Here is a 7294-nt window from a genome sequence, read left to right as displayed (position 1 = left end):
TTAAGTAAATTTAGTATTAGGATTGATTTTCAGTTTTTAGCCTTTAGGAATTTCTGTTTAATTTTTTTTTCTGTTTAAGCAGTGAACTCGCCGAGTCCCTACGAACAGACTCGACGAGTCCGTCGCTGAAATAGTAAATTTCGTTTTTATTTTATTTTTGTTCTTTTTATGTGTTTTTCTTGTTTTGGTTGCAGGTATTACATGACCCGAGGATCTAACACACCTTTGGTTCCTCCACTTGAAGACCCAGAATCCGCACTTAGGAAAAACAAAGACAAAGTACTTGAAGACACTAACCCGCCAAAGAAATCACCGTTCAAGGACCTCAAATCAGTCTTTGGGAAGAAAAAGAACAAGAAAGCAGGTGAGTCCAGCAGCCAAAAGAGCGAAGGAAGCAACCTTGGAAATCTTGGAGACGATACATTCCACAAAGAAACCGAATTTGAGCACGAGTACAATTCCGAATACGAAGAAGGAAGCGATTTAGAAGGAGAACTCGACAACACCATGGCGAACATCGATGAAGTTCCCACGGGAGAATGGAAGAAGAGGATACGTGGTGATACCGGCCCAGGACTTGTGCAACCCACAATTCCCGCGACTGCCACCTTTGAACTCAAAGGCCACATACTTGCTCAACTTAAGGAGATCACATTCTACGGGAAAGATCACGAAGACGCATACAAACATCTAGACAAGGTCAATGATATAGCCTATTACTTTAATGTTCCAAATGTGGGTCGCGATACCGTTCTGCTTCGTATGCTACCAGTCACGTTTAAGGGAGCTGCGAAAGATTGGCTCAAATCACTCCCTCCAGGATCCATCACCACTTGGGCCAAGATGAAGGAAGAATTCATTGATCAATTTTTCCCTCCTTCAAAGATAGCCAAGTTAAAGAAAGCCATAGCAAACTTTGAGCAACAAGCTGGAGAGTCCTTATATGAGGCGTGGGAGAGATACAAAGGTTTACTAAGGAATTGCCCACATCATGATCTTAATAGCCAACACGAAGTCTCCATTTTCTATGATGGAGTGAATATGACCACAAGGCAACTTCTTGACTCGCAAGGACCACTCACGAAGAAGGCACCCCCGGTGATAAAACAACTAATTGAAGAATTCTCTAAACACTCTAGAGAATATCATAACCCAAGGAATGAACTAAGTCGGGGAGTGGTGAATTCTTTTACTGATGATATGGCAGCAATGATGGCTAAACTAGAGAGTTTGGATCGCAGAATGACTAAGATGGACCAATCCATCCATGCCATTAGAGTGGGATGTGAAAACTGTATAGGGCCTCACCTTACTAAAGACTGTGACCTTGACGAGAACGGGAACCAGAAAGTACAAGTGTGCTATTCAAGTGGTGATAGGTACGATGACAATTGGCGAAAACCCAAGAAGGAATGGCTCCCGTATGATGAGTACAAAAAGGCAAAGGAGGAAAAGTACAAACAAAAAGATAGAGGCTTTTATCAAAAGGAGGAACCGGTGCAAGAAAAGAAATTAGATTTTGAAGACATGCTCACGAGATTTGCAGCTGCATCCGAAAAGAGACACAATGATACCGATGCTGCAATAAAAGAACAACGAAATACGTTAAGGGAGCAACAAGGCATGATTAGAGAGCATCAAACCATGATGATAGATCAACAAGCCATGCTTAGGAATCAGCAAACATCTATTCTGAACATTGAAAAACAACTAGGCCAACTTGCACTACAAATAAACGAGAGACAATCGGGTGGACTTCCTAGTAATACCAAAAATAATCCGAGAGGTGCACATATAAATATCGTGACGACTAGGAGTGGGAAGATTATTACTCCTCTGATCCCCATTTAGAAAGAAGATCCAAAACTGGTGCGAGAGGAGGCAGAAAAGCAGTAATTGCTGAAACCCAACACGACTCGCCGAGTCGAAGACATGGACTCGACGAGTCCCCCACCTGAATTGAAAAAAGAGCCTCCTGTTAAACCTTATCAACCTCCATTAGCTTTTCCAGGCCGAGCTAGACAAGATAAGCATGATGTTGATTATCAAAAGTTCCTGGAACATATCAAAGCCCTTCAAATTAATATGCCCTTCATCGAGGCGGTTGCACAAATGCCCAAGTATGCCAAATTCTTAAAGGAACTCTTTACAAATAGAAAGAAGATGGAAGAAGTAAAGGAGGTAGTTCTCAATGAAAATTGTTCAGCCGCCATGTTGAACAAAGTGCCTAAGAAGAAAGGTGACCCGGGTAGTTTGACATTGCCTTGTCAATTCGGAAATTTGGCAACTATACATGCATTAGCGGATTCGGGGCCAAGTGTAAATCTCATGCCATATTCATTCTTTAAGAAATTAAACCTTCCGGAGCCAAGGCCAATTCGAATGGCAATACACTTAGCTAATAAAACGGTGACATTTCCAAGGGGAATATGCTAGGACCTATTGGTAAAAGTTGATAAGTTCGTGTTTCCAGCGGACTTTATAGTACTAGACATGGAAGCGGACCCTCAAGTCCCGATCATACTTGGAAGACCTTTCCTCAACACCGCAAGTGCTATAGTAGATATGCGACATTCCAAAATCACCCTTAGGGTGGGAGACGAATCAGTTACATTTGGGGTTGATCAAGCAATGAAGCATGCAAGGTTTAGTGATGATACGAGATTCTCCGTAGCTATGTTGGACGAACTAATAGAAGATTGGAAAGAAGACAAGTCTAGAAATTCCACCATTACTTTTGAAGAATATTTTGATGCTGAAAGGGACCTGAAAGAGATAGAGAGACTGCTAGAAGAGGCCGACTACAATGATTTAATCATAAGTGCAGAATGCTCGACTCGCCGAGTCGACACCACAGACTCGACGAGTCCATACGGGAAATCGCGATCAGATGAGGACTTTAGCCTGGACTCGACATGTCACCTGTCTCGACTCGCCGTGTCCAGTGTGCAAAACACAAAAACAGATCTTAAAACTTTACCTGATCATTTGGAGTATGCATTTCTTGAAGATGGTGATCAAAAAACCAGTAATTATAGCTTCTGACCTCTCCAAATCTGAAAAAGAAGAGTTAGTCCATGTCTTAAAGAAAAGAAAGAATGCCATTGCATGGAATATCACCGATATCAAAGGAATAAGCCCCTCTTATTGCTCTCACAAGATCAACCTGGAAGAAGGAGCAAAGCCGGTAGTGCAACATCAAAGGCGATTGAACCCGAACATGCAAGAAGTGGTCAAGAAGGAAGTAGTCAAGCTTTTAGATGCGGGGATCATTTATTCTATTTCCGACAGTCCATGGGTTAGTCTCGTTCAAGTGGTGACCAAGAAAGGCGGAATGACGGTAGTAACGAACGAGAAGAACGAGCTTATTCCGACCCGAACGGTAACCGGTTGGCGGGTGTGCATCGATTATCGAAAGCTAAACGATGTCACTCGTAAAGACCATTTTACCTTACCTTTTATTGATCAAATGCTTAAAATATTATCCGGCAATAGCTATTATTGTTTCTTAGACGGATTTTCGGGTTAATTTCAAATACCCATAGACCCAATCGACCAAGAAAAGACTACTTTCACTTGCCCAAGTGGGACTTTTGCCTATCGCCGCATGCCTTTTGGGTTATGCAATGCACCTGCGACCTTTCAAAGATGCATGACGGCAATATTCCACGACATGGTGGAAAAATTTATGGAAGTATTTATGGACGATTTTTCTGTTTTTGGATCTTCCTTTCATGATTGTCTTGCTAACCTTGACTTGATGCTTGCTAGGTGCGAAAAAACCGATTTAGTTCTCAATTGGGAAAAATGTCACTTTATGGTTAAAGAGGGTATAGTCTTGGGTCACAAGGTATCCAAAGCGGGAATTGAGCTGGATCGGGCAAAAATTGATACAATTGCTAAATTGCCTCCACCAACTAATGTGAAGGGCATTAGGAGCTTTTTAGGTCACGCGGGTTTTTACCGCCGTTTTATAAAAGATTTTTCTAAAATAATTAGACCTCTAACTCAATTACTTTTAAAAGATGCACCATTTAATTTTACTAAAGAGTGTCTAGAGGCTTTTGAAATTTTGAAAGAAAAATTAACTAATGCCCCGATCATTATTGCCCCGAATTGGAACTTGCCTTTTGAAATAATGTGTGACGCAAGCGACTTTGCATTAGGAGCCGTACTTGCCCAAAGGGTTGATAAGCACTTTCGACCCATTTATTATGCAAGCAAGACTTTGAATCCGGCCCAAGAAAATTACACCACAAACGAAAAAGAATTACTAGCCGTGGTGTATGCTTTTGACAAATTCCGCCCTTATCTTATTTTATCTAAAACCACTGTTTTCACTGACCACTCTGCTATTAAGTACTTGTTTGCCAAGTATGATGCGAAGCCTAGATTGATTCGATGGGTGCTTTTATTACAAGAATTTGACATTGAGATCAAGAATAAAAAGGGAATGGAGAATGTTGCGGCTGATCATCTTTCTAGATTAGAAAATCCAGAAAGGGAAGATAAAGACAACATGGATATTGGAGATAGCTTCCCGGAAGAATATTTGATGATGGTTATGGATGAAGACCCATGGTATGCAGACATTGCAAATTACTTGGCTGACATTTACCTTCCAAAAGGCCTTACCCATCAACAAAAGAAAAAATTCTTTTCCGAGATTAAATATTATTTTGGGATGAGCCTTATCTTTTTAGAAGTTGTGCGGATGGAATTATAAGAAGATGTGTTTTTGGCAAGGAAAGTCGTGACATATTAGAGCATTGCCACAATTGACCAGCAGGAGGACATCATGGAGTACAACACACTGCTAAAAAAGTGTTTGGTGCGGGATTTTATTGGCCCACTATTTTCAAAGATGTGGCTTCTTACATAAAGGAGTGTGATGCTTGCCAAAGAACAGGTAATATATCGACAAGGAATGAAATGCCCCAATTGAATATTAAAGTTTGTGAAATCTTTGATGTATGGGGTGTAGATTTCATGGGACCATTTCCTTCATCCAAAGGCAACAAATATATACTAGTGGCGGTGGATTATGTGTTAAAGTGGGCGGAAGCACAAGCATTACCAACTAATGATGCAAGAGTGGTGGTGAAATTCTTAAAGAAATTATTTTCAAGATTTGGAGTGCCTAAAGCGTTAATTAGTGATCGGGGAACCCACTTTGCTAATGATCAACTAGCAAAAGTGTTGCAAAAATATGGGGTACGCCATAGATTTTCAACACCTTACCATCCACAATCAAATGGGCAAACCGAAATTACAAATAGGGCACTAAAACGAATATTGGAAAAATCGGTGGGGAATAATAGAAAAGATTGGGCGGACAAGTTGGATGATGCACTTTGGGCATTTAGAACCGCATTCAAAACACCCATTGGAACCACACCTTATAAACTAGTGTATGATAAAAATTGCCATCTACCCGTGGAACTTGAACACAAAGCCTATTGGGCTTTGAAAACATGCAATTTTGAGCCACATGAGTTGCGTGCAAATCGACTTTTGCAAATGAATGCCTTGGAAGAATTTAGGAATGAGTCTTATTCTAACTCATTAATTTATAAGGATAAGACCAAAAGATGGCATGATACAAGGTTGAAAGGAAATAAAGAGTTTGAGGAAGGACAAAAAGTGCTATTATACCATTCAAGACTTAAACGTTTTCCAGGAAAATTACGCACTCGTTGGACCGGGCCTTTTTCAGTTAAGCATGTCTATCCTTATGGTGTGATTGAGTTATGGAGCAAAGAAGGATCAAGCTTTAAAGTCAATGGGCATCAGGTTAAGAGATACGAAGAAAGAATGCCACAAGAAAAAAGAATTGAAGAAGAGTTGGACTTGGAAGAAACCGCAACAACGTAGATCGGAAAGGAGTCCAGCTAAAGACTCCTCAAAAAGAAACGCTTGACGGGAGGCAACCCGTTACGAGAGTTTGCTTCTTTTTCTCTTCTCATTTTATTTTTCGTTTTTGTTTGGTTTTCTTAGGATTTTTCTATCCAATTCTTCCTAATTGTCTACAAATGATTGTTTGAGGACAAGAAAGGCCTGAGTGTGGGGTGTGGTGTTAATATTTTAAGAAAAGTGAAGTTTTTAGAAAAAAAATTTCAAACAGCTTAACAGACTCGCCGAGTTAGGCCACCTACTCGACGAGTCCTTACGTATCCAGAAAAATTGACCCGCGACATGACTCGCCGAGTCGGTACCCTGACTCGACGTGTCAGTATTATTTACTGAAAAAAAAAATAATTTTACAATTTGGTAAAATTAGGGTTTTAAACCTAATTGAAACATCACTTTCATTCTACACAGCAGCCGACAACCACACGCCGTGCCAAACTCTCTCAAGCTTTCATCTTCATTCTTCTCTTGATTTCTCCAAAATATTCACACAAGGTAACAATTTTCACTCCTAATTTTGTTAAAGGTTCAACCTTTAGATGTTATATGGTCTTAATTTCTGGTAAAAACCCGTTTTTGAAAATACATGATTTCTAGGGTTCTTAAATTTGACATGTTTTGTTAGTTTTTGTTCGCAATGGTTATGAATTAGTGTTTAGGATACCTTCGTGGACAAACCCCTGAGATAAATTTAGAGTTTACATGACTCAATACAGTTCGAATCACAGCAGGACCCGATGTGTTCATCAGACTCGCCGAGTCTGTTCATGGACTCGACGAGTCCGTCGAGTCCAGTCGTGTTTGCCAGATTATGAGTTTTTGATGTTTTTTCTATATTTTGTGGTTTGTTTGTGGTGTTTGTGTTATTTTGCAGGAACATGTCTTTCAGAAGGGGTCAAAGCTTCCGTGGGAACCAAGAGTCCCATCCTTGGTTAAACTTCCCACGGATCAATTCCGAATCTACAATGAGGAAGTGGAGGAAGAGGGTGGAAGAGCTGAAAAAGAAGGAAATCTATGTCCCAAATGCAATTTCTTGGGAGTGGCTTGGACGAGTGCGTTATGAGGAAGAATTAGCCCCTTATTTGGTCAAGACATTCACGCATAATGTGGTGTCAATAACCTGTGACGGATGGAACCGGTTATTCAGAATTCAAGAGCCGGTGTACCAGGAATTGTGCTGGGAATTTTTCTCCACCATTTCTTTTCGTGGAGGAAACGATTATTATAGTCCGGGGAACATTGCATTTTGTCTCGGTGGGGAATACCGCCATTGTAGTATGGTGGAGCTGGCTTGGAGGTTGGGAATTTATGACCAGGTGCATTTGGTACTTTTCTTGAACATTGTCACCAAGCTTTTCTAGACGGTGTCTTTGACCCTCTTCCC

At 40.6% G+C, this 7294-nt stretch overlaps 1 non-coding gene across 1 annotated transcript; it reads right to left on the bottom strand.

Annotated features, from left to right (window-relative positions):
- Positions 1 to 891: 891 nt before the first annotated feature.
- Positions 892 to 998, bottom strand: LOC145135256 (small nucleolar RNA R71). The gene has a single exon (XR_013719717.1). It is a non-coding gene; the product is annotated as a small nucleolar RNA R71 (small nucleolar RNA).
- Positions 999 to 7294: the final 6296 nt, after the last annotated feature.

The sequence above is a fragment of the Lactuca virosa genome, chromosome 8 (assembly GCF_052849685.1).
Source record: "Lactuca virosa cultivar CGN04683 chromosome 8, Lactuca_virosa_CGN04683_v6, whole genome shotgun sequence".
Lineage (NCBI taxonomy): Eukaryota > Viridiplantae > Streptophyta > Magnoliopsida > Asterales > Asteraceae > Lactuca > Lactuca virosa.
This window is presented reverse-complemented; position numbering and strand designations above follow the sequence as displayed.